The sequence below is a fragment of the Drosophila nasuta genome, unplaced genomic scaffold (assembly GCF_023558535.2).
Source record: "Drosophila nasuta strain 15112-1781.00 unplaced genomic scaffold, ASM2355853v1 ctg23_pilon, whole genome shotgun sequence".
In the NCBI taxonomy this organism is placed as follows: Eukaryota; Metazoa; Arthropoda; class Insecta; order Diptera; family Drosophilidae; genus Drosophila; species Drosophila nasuta.
The window spans coordinates 96,898-116,950 of NW_026869453.1; positions in this window are offsets into that span (position 1 = coordinate 96,898).

The window sequence follows — 20,053 nt, forward strand, 5'->3', positions numbered from 1 at the left end:
AGCCGGTATAAATAAAATAATAATAAAATCAGCCAACTCAAATTGGCACCGTGGGAAAATATCTTTGAACACGTTTCAATTGATAATTTCAAAAATATGGGCAATAAAATATTAATTTCATTGAGAGTAGCGCTACTCAACCCGGTGACCCAAATAGCAAAAATAAAAGAGAAAAAGCACTATTGTCTACATTCCATGATGATCCAATACAAGGAGGTCACACAGGCATCTCAAAAACCTTGGCCAAGGTCAAAAGACATTATTATTGGAAAGGTATGACTCGAGATCGGTCCACTACCCAAGTCTAAAAATGGAAATGAATACGCAGTAACATTAATTTGTGATCTAACTAAATATCTAGTCGCGATTCCAATTCCAAACAAAAATGCTAACACAGCACAGTGGGCGATTTGGTCTCGCTAGCGGCATTTAATTAATAACTTCTAAACTAAAATAGATGTCTTCAGTCGGTTTTTCACTGATCAGAGAAAAAATTTTTTTTAATTTAAAATTTTGGTGTACTTTTATTTTATTTGAACTTCAATTAACATATTTCATATATAAACTTTATCTAAAAAATGATGGGATGATGGAAAAAATGGGATGACTTCTGAGTGCAATACTAAAAAGATCTCTTTTGGTAACACTGTGTTTAAAAGTACCATTGTTTGAAGGCTAGCAGGTACTAGCAGTTAATATTACACATTTTGGACGCCACTGATTCACACTTTCGGCTAATAAAAGAGTTAGACTGAATCCACTTGAATAAAGTAAGTTCGACTCCACGAAAGACAGGTGTACGCTAATCCGGACTCGTTGTTAATACACTGAATTACCACTACGTTTTATGAGCTACACATTTACAGACCAGTCACAAACATTGATTTTTGAAAACTTCTAACAAATACACTAAAATTTTAAATTTCCGAGGAACTCGAAATCAATGCGTGAATTTTCTAGAGCTCTTAGCAAAATCATATCGTGTGTTTGACCGTTCACAGCTGATAATCAGTTGATCGTAGAGCTTTTAAAAGCTTTTACAAATCTAATCAAAGCATCTGCTATCGATATGTGAAAAAATATTAACGATTTTTAAATTTGAAAATTTGAATTAAATGCCGCTAGCGAGACCAAATCGCCCACTGTGCACAGTAGCAAAAGCGATTTTTGAGAATTTTATTCTAAAGTACGGTCCAATGAAGACGTTCATTACGGACTTGGGAACAGAATACAAAAACTCCATAATAAATGATTTGTGCAAGTATTTAAAATAAATAACATAACATCAACTGCACACCACCACCAGACAGATGGAACAGTCGAAAGAAGCCACAGAAAATTCAATGAATACATACGCTCATATATATCGGTTAATAAAACTGATTGGGACGTATGGATCCAATATTTCGTTTACTGTTTCAACACAACCCCATCTATGGCACATGACTATTGTCCATATGAACTTGTTTTCGGTAAAACAAACAGCTTATTAAAATATTTTAATAGCACAGATAATGTAGAACCTTTATATAATATAGATGATTATGCTAAGGAAAGCAAATATAGATTAGAAATAGCATATAAAAGGGCTAGAATTATGTTAGAAGAAGCTAAGAGAAAAAATAAGGAATTATATGATAAAAAAGTAATAAACGTAGATATATCGGTAGGAGATAAAGTCCTACTTAAGAATGAAACAGGACATAAATTAGATCCAACTTATTTAGGACCCTATAAAATAGAAAATATAGAAAAGAATGATAATATAGTAATTTCGGAAAAAACTAGAAAAAACAAGTAGTCCATAAAGATAGGTTAAAAATTTTTAATTCATAAAAGAAAACAAAAGTAATTTTTAAGCCAATTATCCAAAAATATAAAAAAAGAAAACCATTTTTGAAGAAATTATACAAGATGTGTAAATATAAATATAAATATATTCTTTAAAATAAAAACGTAATTAATAAATTTATGTAAAATAGCTCCTCATTGTTACGGTATTTTTCAAAAGGAGGTAGTATGTGCATATATTGTAGTAAGTGCATATATTGGGAGAACACTTCAAACAACCCTATAGGATTAAACTCAAATATTGATAAAATTCCTTTTCACCCATATTTTACTTACAAGGACATTGTTGGATTTATTGTAATGTTTTTCTTTTTAATTACTTTAGTTCTTATTAATGCTTATTTACTAGGAGACCCAGATAATTTTATCCTGCAAATCCTTTAGTAACTCCAGCTCATATTCAACCTGAATGATATTTTTTATTTGCACACGCAATTCTTCGATCTATTCTAATAAACTTGGTAGAGTAATTGCTTTAGTATTATCAATTGTAATTTTAATAATTCTACCATTTTATAATTTAAGAAAATTCCGAGGAAATCAATTTTACCCAATTAACCAAATTTTATTTTGAATTATAGTAGTTACAGTAATTTTATAAACATGAATTGGAGCCCGACCAGTTGAAGAACCTTATGTATTAATTGGTCAAATTTTAACTGTTGTATACTTTTATATTATTTAATTAACCCAATTATTAATAAATGATGAGACAACTTATTAAATTAATTTAATTAAGTTAATGAGCTTGAATAAGCATATGTTTTGAAAACATAAGATAGAAAAAATTTTCTATTAACTTTACTAAAATAAATTCACAATAATAAAGAAAATAATAAAATTTTAAATCAATAAAAATAATAAATAATTTAAAGAAAAAGACGTAATATTAGTCGAAGTCCATAATCGAAGACACTTTACTCCTTCTGCCCTACTTCCATCAAAGGAGGCCAACAACAACCTGTATCGGATCTTCCGATGCTGTTATAAGTTTCACGATGCTAAAGTTGTTGCTGCCCCACGTTGGGCGCCAAAATGTATGTGACGTTGCCAGTCCCACATTGGGTTAGCCAACCATTTATGATGGCGTTGCCAGACCCACGGTTGGGCGTACCAACAATTCCTAAGAATAGTCAGCCCCGGATGTGAGAAGACGGTTGCAAAATATCATTCACGACCATCTCGCGTGCAAGCATATAGCGGGCAGGACCCTTTGAACCCTTAGCTCTTCCGGGATTGTGGGGTAGGTTTTGCTATGCTTTACACGAAGCCACGAAAACTTTATTATTATTATTTTAAAAAAACAAACACATGAGTCGATCCTCTTGTCAATAATCTTAATCTGACTCGAATCTACAATACAACTCGATCGGAATACTACCAATATCTACTCAAAATAAAACAAATGCAGGCACACTGTTGAAATTCGGACCAAATTTAAGAAAAGCAGGGGTGGTCTTATAAGATGTTACCTGCCACACCCTGGTCTATACCCAGGTCCAACCATGGTCATATACATTAACGTTTTTTTTTTATGACCCCAATAATATTACAACTCCGCTTTTACTTTATGCTCCCATGTCTCCGGAAATCAGAACAAATTTTAGAATTTCATTTTTAAAGTCCAAGAACTCAGAGGATTTATTTATAAATAAAACGATTCATGAGGTTGTTATAAATGTCTAAATGTACTGATATGTTTTTCTTACACTTAAAATTGAAATTTTCCTTTTCTTTTCAAATCATTTTTTATTTTTAATATTTATTTTTATTTGTTTTATTGTAAAACATTTTTTTAATTATATTTAATATTTATTTTTATTTATTTTATTCTAAGCAATTTTTTTATTATATTTAATATTTATGTTTATTTATTAATTTTTAATATCTCAACCACTTTTTATTTATTTTGTATCTATTATTAAATCATATTCAATTTTTATTTATTTATTTTTTATATTTTATTTATCAAATTTAATATTGACTTTTATTTATTTGTTTTTTTAATTAATATTTAAAATTTCATTTTTATTTAATTATTTTTCTCTATTTTATTTATCGTATTTAATATTGATTTTATTTATTTAATTTTATATCATATTTATACCACTGCACTATGGGATTTTTGGCATAAACTCTAGTTTTAAAGATAACAACTTGAAATTTGTTATATATACTATTAAGATTAATGTGTAATTTCGGATTTTGTTGCTTTTTGAATCGGACCATTGCCTTCATTTAAGTACAAATTCAAAGCAACGTATCCACGCATGAAGGGGCTTATTCCATATTGATCCGTATTTGGCTTCATATCAAATGTTTTGGATTAGAAATCATTTATTTCAAAATTTGAGTTGGTTTTGCTCCGCACATTGGACATGACTGACAAGATTTCGTTCCTTTTAATATATTTAAAACCTTGCCGTCTATTAGGGTTAGGTGACCATCAAATTTCACTGTTCTTATAAGAGTGCATGTAGACATTCAGATTTTTAATTTGAGTGTCTAAGTTTTCTTTTCGTCTATTATGAGAGATGTTGATTCTTTAATATACGAAATTTTCAGAGGACGGCAAAATCTTGTGGATTGCGGAGATTTATTCAGCCAAATAACTCTTTCTGCTTGATCTACCATTTTAATGGGTATTATTGAGGTCACAAAAGAGAGTCATCTAAAGTTGGAAATTCAGATATGTTAAATTTTTGTTTGTATAACCGTACTTGAGCTTGAGCTTCATTTTCGCTGCAAACTATTCCATCAGGCCTCCATTTTAATTTCTCCTCAACTATTTTCGAATATGGTGGGTAGATATCGCAGCCCTGTTGTTTATTTATTTTTTAATATTTTGATATTTCTGTTCAGTTAAATTATTTTCCATAAAAAAGGATAGCGCTTTTTCAGACGATATGGGACTGGAATCAGTTTTGCTAATTTTCTCTTTTAACTGACCAACAGATTCTGTTGAAGCCGCTTTTAAAACAAAATGCATGTTATTTTCATTAGATTTTCTTGCCGAAATGGTGGCAGCGTGGAGTAAAGAGAACTTGAATTGTTATTTTGTTCTGCAAGTTCAGATGCTAATTTTCTTTTGAGTCTTACGCCAGCATCCTCATAATTCATATTTGGGCGACCTCGTTTATTCGATGACATATTTTGAGCACAAACGCTTAAACTCATATTGCCGGCTAGCCACAAAGAGTGTTTTTTCTTAAATTGGTCCATTATACGGTAGCATTTGTAATGGTCGCAAATAAAAAATTGTGCGTAAAATCTCTTTCTCCTTGAGATTTTAAATTTGACGCGCAAAGTTAGCGAAGACACAAACCATGGCACGATAAAGGGACAATACACCTCTGCAAATTAAATTTTCCTCCGTGGTGAATTGTCTAGCGAAAGATCGTAGGAGAAGGAGACGAGCTTTGTCACTTTGGCAACGACAGCTCTCATTCTTTTCTTATTGGACTACGATCAGAGACGGATGCATTCTTGGTTGATGGTGTTTTAAAACAAAAATAAAACACATGCATCACCAGAATATAAAAGAAGATAAACATAATCTGTCATTATCATCAGCATCCATCGATGCTTTTTGCTTTGAGCAAAATAAATACACCAGCTTGTTACGCTTGCTACGCAAAGGTAATTATTTCTATGAAATAATCAAATTTTACATTGGTCCTAACTTCGAATTTTTTCTCATATGTAGATTGTGAAAATTCGTCTAAGCCGTCATTATTGTTATGAAATAATACGGATAGACAAAATTCTACTGTAGCATGCGTACATATGTAAATTCATACATACATATAAATAAGGCTGCAACACTTTGTTGTTATGCCAACAATGATTACATAAGCAGCGACTTTGTCGTTAACGCTAAGTGCCTTCTGCACATAATCAAGTGCATTCGATATATGATCCGCGCTTGATAACAGCGACCGCCCAAATGGCTAAGTCAGCGTTCTCACGCTTGACCGTCGCTATGTATTCATATGCGCGCATAACTCTCTCCACATGAATACTTATTGTTACAATATATATATATATATAAGTACATAGCCGTCTCTCAGCCGCCGCCTGCGAGCAGCGCAGCTACGAGACTTAGCCTTACTTAGACTTAAGAAATATTGTAAAAGACATATACATTTTGATCGTTGGAGCGGCACCTCTGCTGCTCCTCAAATAAAGACAGAAAACAAGCAGACTATTTGTTTCTAATTTATCTGTGGAGTTGGAGCTAAACAGCAGTTGTTACAATGTCTAATAAAACTAAATGTAATAACTATTATATGGCGACCGTGACAAAGAGCTAAGGCTCTTCGAAAAAAAAAAAAAAACGCAAAAACACAAGAAATCAAAGTAACAAAAGTTTCCAAGAAGTGCACAGAGGAGCAGAGAACACACAAGATGAGACTGTAAAGCAAAAAAAAAAATAAAATAATAATAAAAATAAAAATAAAGAAACACAAGACAATTCAACGCCCCCATAAAAAAAATTCAAATCAAATGAAATAAAATAAAAGCTGCTGCTAATATAAAGTGAATGTGAAGTTACTACAACAGCAACAACACATAAAGCAGACAATTTTGTGGGCTTTGAAAGTGTTAGTGTGTGAGTGAGCGTGCAAATGTGTGTGTGCAAGCAAACTGCTACTGCAGAGCCACCAAAAAAGTACACTAAACAAACAATGAAAAGTGCCAAGTGAGAAGTACAATACATACATAACCAAAAGGTAAAAAACTATGGTGTGCACATCCGCACACTATAGCAACGTAGGAGTAGCAGACGAGCTACAGAATCAAAATTAATCAACAAGTGTAACAAACAAAACTATGGTGTGCACATCCGCACACTATAGCAACGTAGGAAGTAGCAGACGAGCTACAGAATCAAAATTAATCAACAAGTGCGAGACGCCGTCCGCCCCTTGTACCATCGAGGATAACCAGGAAAATATTTAAAAGTGTGAATGACAGTCCGTCATTTGCGCCATCGATGAACCACCTGAAGAGGAAAAATTAATCAACAAGTGCGAGTGGCCGTCCGCCCCTTGTACCATCGAGGATAACCAGGAAAATATCTAAAAGTGCGAATGACAGTCCGTCATTTGCGCCATCGATGGATCACCTGAAGAGGAAAAATTAATCAACAAGTGCGAGTGGCCGTCCGCCCCTTGTACCATCGAGGATAACCAGGAAAATATCTAAAAAGTGCGAATGACAGTCCGTCATTTGCGCCATCGATGGATCACCTGAAGAGGAAAAATTAATCAACAAGTGCGAGTGGCAGTCCGCCCCTTGTGCCATCGAGGAAAATGTGAAGATACATTCCGGCAGCGCAACCAAGTGCGCCCAACAAAATACTAGAAATTACTTAATTTTAATTTGCACTGCGATGCAAAAATAGCAATAGATAACAATTGTACAAACCAGGCAGTTTCTAGCTGCTGTACCAAAAAAAGGCAAATAATTTTTTTAAATGAAAATATTATAAATGCCTAAAAATAATAAGAAAAACAAAAGAGGAGGTCAAAAGAACTTCCTCAATCTAAAATTAAAAATTACATAAGAAATTGTACAACCCAGGAACTGAAACAGTTTCCTGGGAAGAAAATGTGGCTCTAAGACAAGAATTAGAGGCCACATATAGGAATTAGAAGCATATAAGAATAAGAAAGACATAATAGAAGCCAGAAAGCCAAAATGCCCAGCAGATTGTAAGGGTGCTTTTGACAATCCTGGCTGTGAATACACATGCAAATACACATGTGGCAAAGATAAAAACTAAAATAAAAATAATAATACTAATAAATCTCGAAAAAAAAGTTTTCAATTCAGTAAATGATATAAAAAAATACTAAAAATAATTTACTTTTCAATCATTTCAATCATTACATCTCAAAATTTATTTTTTGTTGATCTCTGACAGCATAACGAATGTTAAAAACAAAATAGAAGCAGTCAGAGAATCAAGTATAATACCCAAAAGGGCCCAGGGATCTATCAGATAGCAATTAAATCTAAATATTCACCCAAAATGGGCTTAGTAGACGTTAAGACAGTGGATTCCACTGCTAACGTTATCAATAAGGTAGAGCCACAAACAGTGGATTTGGATTTAATTAACATTCTGTTAATTATAATAACCATTGTGATGTGCGCAAATTGTTTCTTTAAGCTGTATAAATTGCACAATAAGTGCTTAAAAAGAAATATATGAGCCAGGCAAATGACCTGGACAAAATATAAATATTATACAGGAAAAACAGCGAAAACAAAGAGAAACATTTAATAAACAATAATGGGAAAAACCATTAAAAGAATCTTGAAACAAGTCTTATCTAGAGACCCAGAGTTAGTTGAAAGAGTTAAATTCCTGGTATCATATAGTCCTACGTATATATGTAATTTCGAAAGTATATATATGAGGACATATGACCTAGATTTCTCCCCATTTATTGGCCTATCTAATAACGAAAAGGCTGAATTATTAAAGTTAATACCCGGCATAGAAATTATGACGGTATTTAACGAGAAATCTGAGAAATTAACTACGAGGTATTTAAATACTAAACCTCGAGATATATGTAAAACAAACTTGCTCGTTCGTATTATGGAATGGCCAGAACTTTCTGAGCGGATCCAAAATATTAAAACGAAATTCGATAAAGCGTATAAATGTCTAACTCAAAATAGACAAACGCACACACCTTGAAGTTCGGACGGAGGACATTCAATTAGAAGAAGAAGATTTAACAAATTTAACAATCCCTGCTGTTATCACACTGGATTCCAAAGATATTTTATCTGAAAGTGAAGAAAGTACTGATAACAGCCTCATTATGGTTGACACGGCCGCTGCCCAGAGGGCATATATTAGGGAAATTGCACAAGCAGTCCCAGAATTCGACGGAAAGAAAAACCGTCTTGGGGAACCTATGAAGAAATTGCCATAGAATTAATTAAATCAAAAATAACTGGCACGACCCTCAACAAAATAAAAAATGAAACCACAATAGATGGAATCATTACAAAACTAAAAGCCGTAGTTGTCGGTGAAACACCTGCCAACATAAAGGCAAAAATGGATACATTAACGCAGAAAGGCAAAACAGCCACTCAGTTCACAAATGAACTAGAAAATCTGCGACAGCTTCTTGAAGCTGCTTACATTGACCAAGGCATACCATCTGAAAATGCTGACATGCTCAGCACTACAGAAGCCGTTAACACAATGATTAGTAAAACTAGTCACGAAAGTGTTAGAACCGTTTTGAATCTGGTATTTTCACTACCATGGATGCTGCCGTGAGTGCATACATCCGCACTAGTACAAGACTTACTGGTAGTGCGAATACAGTGATGTACTCAAACGCGGAAATAACAATTACCGCGGTAGTAACAATCGTGGTAACTATCGTGGTAGAGGTAATGGCCACTACCAAAACAGATCTTATAATCAAAATAATAACTACGGTAATCAAAACAACAATTACCGTAGAGGCCGAAAATGGAAACAATAATTCCAATCGAGGCCGACACAATAACAACAATAACAATACAAACAATGTTAGAGTTGCCCAGAATAATTCGGGAAACTCTCAACCTTCAGATGTTCAGCAATAGGACATACGGTTCATACCATCAATCTTAATTTAAATATATTTGTAGATTTCTACAATGTAAAAACTAATAAAAAGCTTGTGTTTTTAATAGATACTGGTGCAGACATATCACTGTTAAAAGAAAATTCTGATATCTTTCATGATATCCAAATTAACAAAAATCAATATCAAGGCATAGGCCAAGATATAATACAGTCAAACGGACTGATTTCAATAGAGATACAGACAGGTAAATACATAATTCCACACGATTTTCACTTAGTAAATTTGCACTTTGCAATACCTTGTGATGGAATAATAGGCATTGACTTTATCAAAAAATTCAATTGCCAGTTAGACTTCAAACCAAATGAAGATTGGCTCATAATGAGACCAAATAATTTGAATTTCCCAATTTATGTTCCAATAACATACAGTTCTGGTAATAATTCCATTGTTCTACCAGCAAGATCCCAAGTTGTCCGAAAGATTCATCTGTCATCAGATGAAGAAGCTATATTAATACCCAATCAGGAAATTCAACATGGCATTTATGTTGCGAACACGGTCGCAACAACCAAAAATGCATTTGTCCGATTACTGAATACAACCAGTAATGATAAAATAGTAAATATTCATAGCCTAAAATATGAACCACTTTCGAACTATGACATAGTTCACAAAAATCAAGAAAAAGAGAAAAACTGTCTTATCTCAATTAGCTAAAAATTTCCCACCACAATTCAAAAAGGAATTGACTAATTTATGCACCAAGTTTAGTGACGTATTCGGACTCGAAACCGAATCAATCACTACCAACAACTTCTACAAGCAAAAGTTAAGATTGAAAGATGATGAACCAGTATACATAAAGAATTATAGAAGTCCACATAGTCAGAAAGACGAAATCAATATACAGGTACAAAAATTAATAAATAATAAAATAGTAGAACCGTCTGTATCAGCATATAACAGCCCACTTTTATTAGTTCCGAAGAAATCACTTCCGGATCTGATACGAAAAATGGCGATTAGTAATTGACTATCGTCAAATTAATAAAAACTGTTGTCGGATAAATTCCCGCTACCTAGAATTGATGATATTTTGGATCAACTAGGAAGAGCGAAATATTTCTCATGTCTGGACTTAATGTCTGGCTTTCACCAAATTGAACTTGAAAAGGTTCAAGAGATATAACGTCATTTTCAACGAGCAATGGCTCGTATCGTTTCACACGATTACCTTTCGGTTTAAAAATAGCGCCTAATTCATTTCAGAGAATGATGACTATTGCATTCTCTGGATTAGAACCTTCACAAGCATTCCTTTATATGGATGACTTAATAGTTATAGGTTGTTCCGAAAACCATATGCTTAAAAACTTAACTGATGTTTTTGAGAAATGCAGGGAATACATCCTGAAAAATGCTCATTTTTCATGCATGAAGTCACCTTTCTGGGACATAAATGCACAGATAAAGGAATCTTGCCAGACGACAAAAATACGACGTCATTAAGAATTACCCAGTCCCTCATGATGCGGACAGCGCTAGAAGATTTGTTGCATTTTGCAATTACTATAGACGTTTTATCAAAAATTTTGCGGACTATGCTCGTCACATAACAAGATTATGTAAAAAGATGTTAAATTCGAATGGTCAACTGATTGCCAGAATACCTTCGAACATCTCAAATCGGCACTAGTAAATCCGAATTTATTACAATACCCAGATTTCAGCAAAGAATTTTGCATAATAACGAATGCAAGTAAGCAAGCGTGTGGAGCAGTTTTAACTCAAAACAAAAATGGCCTCCAACTTCCAGTTGCTTATGCATCAAGATCGTTTACTAAGGGTGAAAGTAATAAAAGTACAACAGAACAAGAATTGGCAGCAATTCATTGGGCAATAACTTATTTCAGACCATATGTTTATGGTAGACACTTCACTGTCAAGACTGATCATAGACCTCTAACCTACCTGTTTTCAATGACTAATCCAAGCTCCAAGTTAACGCGCATGCGACTTGAGCTGGAGGAGTATAATTTCACTGTAGAATATCTGAAGGGCAAAGATAATCATGTAGCGGATGCGTTATCAAGAATAACCATCCAAGACTTTAAAGACATACAAAATAAAATCCTGAATGTCACTACCAGGTACCAAAGTAGACAGAATTTCTGCGCAGAAAATGAAAAAGTAGAATTGCCAAGGCAATCTACAGAAAAAGCTTCTCAGCCCAACGTATACAACGTCATAAACAATGACGAAATACGAAAAGTAGTGACCTTGCATATAAAAGATTCGCTATGTTTCTTTAAACATGGTAAGAAAATTATTGCAAGAATAGATATTGGTGACATATATACAAATGGAAATATTGATTTAGGTCAACTATTTCCAAGGCTCGAGAAAAAGCCGGTATATTACAAATAAGCCAATTAAAAATAGCACCGTGGGAAAATATCTTTGAGAAAATTTCAATAGATAATTTCAAAATAATGGGCAATGAAAAATTGAATAAATTAAGAGTAGCGCTACTCAACCCGGTGACTACAAAAATACAAATAAAGAGAAAAAGCTATACTGTCTACACTACATGACGATCCAATACAAGGAGGTCACACAGGCATTACAAAAACCTTGGCCAAGGTCAAAAGACATTATTACTGGAAAGGTATGACTCGTGATATAACACAGCACATCCAGAAATGTCAAAAATGCCAGAAAGCTAAAGTAACTAAACACAGCAAGACCCCATTAACTATAACAGATACAGCTATAAATGTTTTCGACAGAGTGATAGTGCCCACTATTGGTCCGCTACCAAAATCAGAAAATGGTAACGAGTATGCAGTCACTTTAATATGTGACCTAACTAAGTATTTAGTTGCCATACCTATACCAAATAAAAACGCTAATACTGTCGCTAAAGCAATATTTGAATCTTTTATTCTGAAGTACGGTCCAATGAAGACGTTCATTACGGACATGGGAACAGAATACAAGAATTCAATTATAGACAATTTGTGCAAGTACTTAAATATTAAAAATATTACGTCTACAGCACACCACCACCAGACAGTTGGAACAATAGAGAGAAGTCATAGAACTTTTAATGAGTACATACGATCTTATATATCGGTTGATAAAACTGATTGGGACGTATGGATTCAATACTTTGTCTTTTGTTTCAACACGACCCCTCTATGGCACATAATTATTGTCCATATGAGCTAGTATTTGGTAAAACAAGTAATTTACCAAAACAATTTAATAGCATAGATAGTATAGAAGCAATATATAACATAGATGATTATGCTAAAGAGAGTAAATACAGATTAGAAGTAGCCTATAAAAGAGCTAGGATAATGATAGAAGATCATAAGAATAAAAATAAGGTACTATATGATCAGAATGTAAACAATATAGATATATCAGTAGGAGATAAAGTTTTATTAAGAAATGAAACAGGTCATAAGTTAGATCCTAAATTTTCGGGTTCGTATAAGGTAACGGAAATAGGAGATAGAGATAATATTACAATAGTTACAGAAAAAACAAAAAGCAGAAAGTTCATAAGAATAGACTAAAACATTTTATTTCATAACCACATTTAGTATGGCCATACATAAGTAATACAATAGATATATATTTTATTTTTTCTGATTTTCTTTGTTGATATTAAGTACAATCTCAATAAATAAAAAAAAATAATGCAAAAAAAACTTTTTTAAATTTTATAGAATTTTTAATAATTGAATTGAAAACTTTTAACATAACCAAAATAATATAAAACGAGAAATCTTTTATTTTCAAATATTAATTTTATTTCAAAAAAAACACAAAAAATATAATAAAATTAACTAATTAATTCCTAAAATAAAACACAAAAAAAAACAAAAAAAATAGTATTTAATTAATACCTAAAATAACTACATAAATTACGTTATTTTTTAAAAAGAGGGAGATGTAGCATGCGTACATATGTAAATTCATACATACATATAAATAAGGCTGCAACACTTTGTTGTTATGCCAACAATGTTTACATAAGCAGCGACTTTGTCGTTAACGCTAAGTGCCTTCTGCACATAATCAAGTGCATTCGATATATGATCCGCACTTGATAACAGCGACCGCCCAAATGGCTAAGTCAGCGTTCTCACGCTTGACCGTCGCTATGTATTCATATGCGCACATAACTCTCTCCACATGAATACTTATTGTTACAATATATATATATATAAGTACATAGCCGTCTCTCAGCCGCCGCCTGCGAGCAGCGCAGCTACGAGACTTAGCCTTACTTAGACTTAAGAAATATTGTAAAAGACATATATATTTTGATCGTTGGAGCGGCACCTCTGCTGCTCCTCAAATAAAGACCCAGAAAACAAGCAGACTATTTGTTTCTAATTTATCTGTGGAGTTGGAGCTAAACAGCAGTTGTTACAATGTCTAATAAAACTAAATGTAATAACTATTATACTACACCTAAAGTGGATTTGAATTCCACAATTCCGGCGCATGTTAGTCAGCGGAGGCCGACTATTTCGTGCCGGAAGCCTTTATATTTCTGGTCTGCCGCCTGCAGAACCAAAAGCAACAACAGTGACGTGCAGTGCATCTCTGGGCAGATCACTCTTGCACCACTGTGCCGAGCCGCGCAAGTCTCTTGTACCAGAATCGCCACTTCTCTCGTTTGCCGCTTCTATCGTTCGCCGTCTCCACTCAGCAACAGCAGCATCAGCAGCAGTGCAGTGCCAGTGCCAGTGCTAGTGAAGATGTGTAGTGCAAGTTGGTGAATAATAGTATGACAAAAATAAGTTTGTTTAAAATTAAAAGGTCATAAAATAGTTGTACACAGAGGCAATAGTAAAAGCGGTAAAAGCCAAATAAAAAGCAAAAGATTTGCATTTGTCGTCAATATATTAAAACAATTTCGTTGCCATACATATAAAATAATAAGAAACGAAAAAGATAACGAAAAGTAAAGAGAAATATCAATTGTAATTTGGCACTTATTTTTTTTGCGTTATTTTTTTGGTTTGCTTTGTTTTGTTTACCATTCTTGCCCTAGGCATTAAAGGGTATATCCAACGTAAAACACAATAATTAAAAAAAAATATATAAATAAATAAATAATGCAAATATAATCTCATACATAATAACAAACTACAATTAAACCCTGTGCAAAACAATAATAATTATAACAATGTGTGTGTATGTGAACAACCAAACAAAAGTATATACCCTATAAGGTATATAAACAATCATTATTATCATCATCATTAAAATCATCATCATCATCAACATCATCATCACCAACAGCAACAACATCATGAAGGCCTTCGTCGTGGAGTTCTGTCGGGTAAGTTTAAAGTCCGAGTGTCCGAAATAAAAATACATAAAAGAAGTTTTATAACATAAATATTCGTACATATGTAATTACATACATACATACATACATACATATGTTGGTGCCTGTTCGGCCACGCAGCAGCTGCCCACAGTTTTGCTTGCATTGTATTTTTCATACTTCTTCGCAGTTGCGAAAGCTTCAAACAGCATATGAGCTGTCGGCTGATACCTAACTTTTGGGTCAGGCCTATACCTTTTAGTACTGATTTGCTTCCGCCTATATTGTCACTATTATTATTGTTTGTTGGTACAGCACAGTGGTTTAAATATGATTTACAAGTAAATAAATGAACATCAAAATTAAATATGATAAATAAAATAGAAAAATAAATAAATAAAAAATAAATATTAAATATGAATTAAAACAAATAAATAAAAAGTCAATATTAAATTTGATAAAATTTAAATATATAAAAATTAAATAAACAAAAAAAATGATTTAAAATTAAATAAATAAAAGTCACTATTAAATTTGATTAATAAAATATAAAAAGTAAAAATAAATAAAATAATAACAATTAAAAAGAAAATAATAAAACTTATAAATAAAATAAATAAAAATTAAATAATAAATATGATTCAATAATAAATACAATAAAATAAATATTAAATATGAGTAAAAATATTAAACCAAAAATAACAATAAATTCAATACAATTTTTTTGTTTAAATATGATTAAAATATTGCAAAATAATTAAATTAAAAAAAAATAAATAAATAAATAAAAATTATAAAAGTGGTTGAGATATTAAAAATCAATAAATAAAAAAATAAATATTTAAAATAATTAAATAAAAAAATGTTTCACAATAAAAATTAAAAAAATAAATATTAAAAATACAAAAAAATGATTTGAGAAGAAATGAAAAATTTTAAAGTAAAATAGTAAATTCAATAGAAAAATCTCATGAATCTATTTTACTAAAGCGCGCATCCAAAAATAGTTGCCAAAACTTGTTTGCTTATTAATTATTGATTGTTTATTAAATATTATTAGTCATTACATCTGCTTCTTTTTTAGTTATTATTGTAAATGAGTAGTAGCCGTTGCTAATAAAAAAAAGAATATTGTATTGAATTAAAATAACCGCCCTATAAACAAATTATGGAAATAATTATACCGTCATAATTCTAATTCATTTTGAACCAATGGTTTTGTTTTTGTTATAAATAAATTCTGATGTTAACTTTGAGTCATTGGACTTTAATAATGAAATTCTAGATTTTGTTCTGATTTCCGGAGACATGGGAGCATAAATTAAAAGGGGAGTTGTAATAGTTTTGGGGTCATAAAAAACGTCTCTTCTTATGACCATGGTTGGGTGGGTATAGACCAGGGTGTGGCAGTTAACATCTTATAAGACCACCCCTGCTTTTCTTAAATTTTGGTCCGAATTTCAACAGTGTGCCAGCATTTGTTTTATTGTTTATTAGATATTGGCAGTATTCAGATCGAGTCGTATTGTTGATTCGAGTCGGATTAGATTATTGACAAGAGGATCGACTCATGTGTTTTGTTTTTAGAATCAGGAGGGACTCTATAATAATTAAGTTTTCGTGGCTTCGTGTAAAGCATAGCAAAACCCACCCCACAATCCCGAAAGAGCTAAGGGTTCAAAGGGTCCCGCTCCGCTATATGCTTGCACGCGAGATGGTCGTGAATGATATTTGCAACCATCTTCTCACATCCGGAGCTGACTATTCTTAGGAATTTTTGGTACGCCCAACGTGAGACTGGCAACTTCACATAAATTTTGGCGCCAACGTGGGGCAGCAACAACTTTAGCATCGTGAAGCTTATAACAGCATCTGAAGATCCGATACAGGTTGTTGTTAACCTACTTTGATGGAAGTAGGGCAGAAGGAGTAAAGTGTCTTCGATTCTGGACTTTGACTAATCTTACGTATGTGAAATTACTCGACCGAATCGCACTTTGCATCTTTTAAGGATTATCTTGTGTAATTCTGTTATCGATTATCGAGAGCCTTACATCCTTCAATGCCAAGCTCGTTTGTTTTCGCTAGGTCTTATAAATTGTTGGAGCAACTTAAGTAATATCTCTTTATACATTTTCGGAATTCGAATATTTGAATCTTTGAATATTATCGATCAAAATTATCGGTATTGAGATTGCTTAATAGTTCAAATAATTTAGTAGTTTCTAGTAACTTTTGCTCTTTTTGGTATCGCATTGATGAAGATCGATTGTAACTCCGCTTTCTTCTGGAATACAATAGTATATGCATAGGCGTATCGTTGTCCGAAGAATACGAAGAAGCCTTCGATGTAATCAGGTATTAAAATGACAAAGTTTAGTTTCAATAGCCCATATTAATAATCCTCCACTGTTGAGTCGGAACAAAGTTTAAACTCCTTTTATTTATGTCTCCCAAAAATGTCGAAGGATATCTAAATTTGAAATATGCCCGTTACACGTCGTTTTGAAAAACCTCAGCCACTGCCACCAGCAGAAGCGGCTGAAAATATTTGTCTTATTTGCAGTGAACACATGTCGGATACACAACCTTGTGCGATAACTAATTGTGGTCATGTGTTTCACAAAATTGTCTAGAAAATCGAATCAAAAGTATTAAAGAGTGTCCAAGTTGTTTGAAAAGGTTAGTCATAACGAATGGAAAGTGGTTGTAGGAAATCATTCGTCTAATGCCAAACAGCAATCGCAATTGTCTACGCAACCAAATCCACCCGTAGTCTCGCAAATCGTTACACGTTCATTGCAAGGTCAATTTGACGCCGCGCAAGCGTTGTCGGCTGCCGATGAAGAAGCGAGAAGTAATGTTGATCACAGTACAAGTACTGAGAGGAATCCTCCACTTCGTAGTACGCCCAACAATCAGGGGCCAGACCAAAAGTGCCTGCTTATAAAAGGAAATGCACCTCGAAGAAGAGGAAGACCATTTAGACCAGCACAGCCTTCGAGGCCAAATAATGGTCGTCGTAATATACAAACTCCAGAACCAGATATAGAATCAATCGTAAGAGAAACGGTGAGTCGAGTAATCGCTTCTATGAATAGTTCAGGTTTGATAGTAGCAACTGCAGCAGCAGCAGATCAAACCGTGGAAGGGTTATCGTCCAGCCAGAGAAGCTCACGTAACACCAATTTGGGTCCACTATTGACTACACATAAAATTGCTGATATGTTACAAAAGTGGGGTGTTCGTTTTGATGGTTCGTCGGAAGGTTTATCGGTTGAAGGATTTATGTATAGAGTGAACATTCTCACTCGAGAAAACTTAAACAATGATTTTCAATTATTGAACAAACATATTCACTTATTACTGAATGGAAAAGCCAGTAGTTGGTTTTGGCGTTTCCATCGAAGAGTTCAAACCTTCACATGGGAAGAGTTTTGTGAAGAGTTAAGAGAGCAATATCGAGAGAGCCGTTCTGTCACTGAACTTCGAGAACAGATAAGAGCTCGTAAACAAAAAGTTGGCGAATCCTTTGATTCGTTTTATGAAAATATATGTAAGCTTATGGATAAGTTGTCGGTCAGTTTTCCAGAAGACGAATTCGTAGAAATGATTCAAGGTAATCTGCTCACAGATATGAAAGACAGGTTATTGTTTGAGAAAGTCTCTTCTATATCCGCTTCACGTCGTCTGGTACAAAACGCGAAAATTTTCTACAGGAAGTTGGAAAAATCGATCAGTATCCTTTAAGGCCAAAGAAACTTCTCGAGTTTATGCTGTTGAAGAAACTGCTCCCGAAGAAGAGTCTAGTTCTGAGGTCGAGGCAGAGATAGCTGAATTAAAGCGAGGAACTGCTTCTAAATTAGTTTGTTGGAACTGTGAAATCCCCGGACACATCTGGGAGAATTGCTTAAATGAGCGTAGAGTTTTTGTTACGGATGCGGTACTCCTCAGGTATACAAGCCGAATTGTCAAACCTGTAAACAGAGGTCGGAAAACCGTCAATCCGGGGCATTCAATGCGGGAAGGATGTCCCGACAGTAGAGATAGATAATAAAATTGAACCTAAGATCAGAAAATGAAGGATACATCGGTGATGAACGCACGATGTTAAGATTTTTACCTTACCATGAAAGATTAAGGAATTATAATTTAGTAAGAGATAGAATTTTTAGAACACATTTAGTTAAGAGCCGTCGTAATACCTTACGTATGCGAAAATATTATAGAAAAATAAAGAAACAAAAGAAACTGGTTATCTCAACAGTTTTTCAAAATGAGTCGGATCGACGTAGTTACGCTAAAGTCGCGTTCCTAACTTTTAGCGAATTTGGTTTGCTCGACACCGGAGCCAACATTAGTTGCATTGGATCGTCGCTAGCATTAGAAAATTTTTCTGATTTACCAAATTTTTAAGTCGCAAGTGCGTACCGCAGATGCCAAACCACATCAGGTACTCGGAATTCTGAGAGTGAGCATGCAATATAAGAAGCAACAAGAAGATATTGACTTGTATGTCATACCTTCTAAAGCTCAGCGATTAATTCTTGGCATAGATTTTTGGCGTATTTTTGCATTAGCACCTGGAATTATTAGCTCTATTTCTGAAGAAGAAACTGAAAATATCGAATTGAAGATCACTATCCATTGTCCGAATTACAATCTCGTCAACTGGAAGCGGTCAAATCATTATTTCCGAATTTCGAAAAGCAAGGTCTCGGACGAACTGCGTTAATTACACATCATATAGATATTTCTGATGCTAAAGCGGTGAAGCAACGAAACTATCCAATTAGTCCAGCTGTAGAAGTTGATGTACAAGGAGATTGATCGTATGTTAGAGCTAGAGTCATTGAACCGTCACAGTCAGCATGGAGCTCACCTATTCGTCTTGTGGTGAAACCAAATAAGGTCCGATTATGTCTTGATGCGCGAAAACTTAACGAAGTAACGAAAAGGATGCTTATCCTTTACAGAGCATTGAAGGAATATTTTCTCGTTTACCAAAAGCTAACTTAATTACGAAGTTGGATCTTAAAGACGCTTATTGGCAAATTGAGTTGTCTGATGAAGCCAAACCGTTAACAGCTTTTACTGTTCCCGGTCGTTCGCTGTTTCAGTTTACAGTCATGCCTTTTGGGTTATGTAATGCTCCATCCACAATGTGTCGATTGATGGATGATTTAATTCCACCAGACTTACGTTATTGTGTTTTTGGTTATCTTGATGACTTATG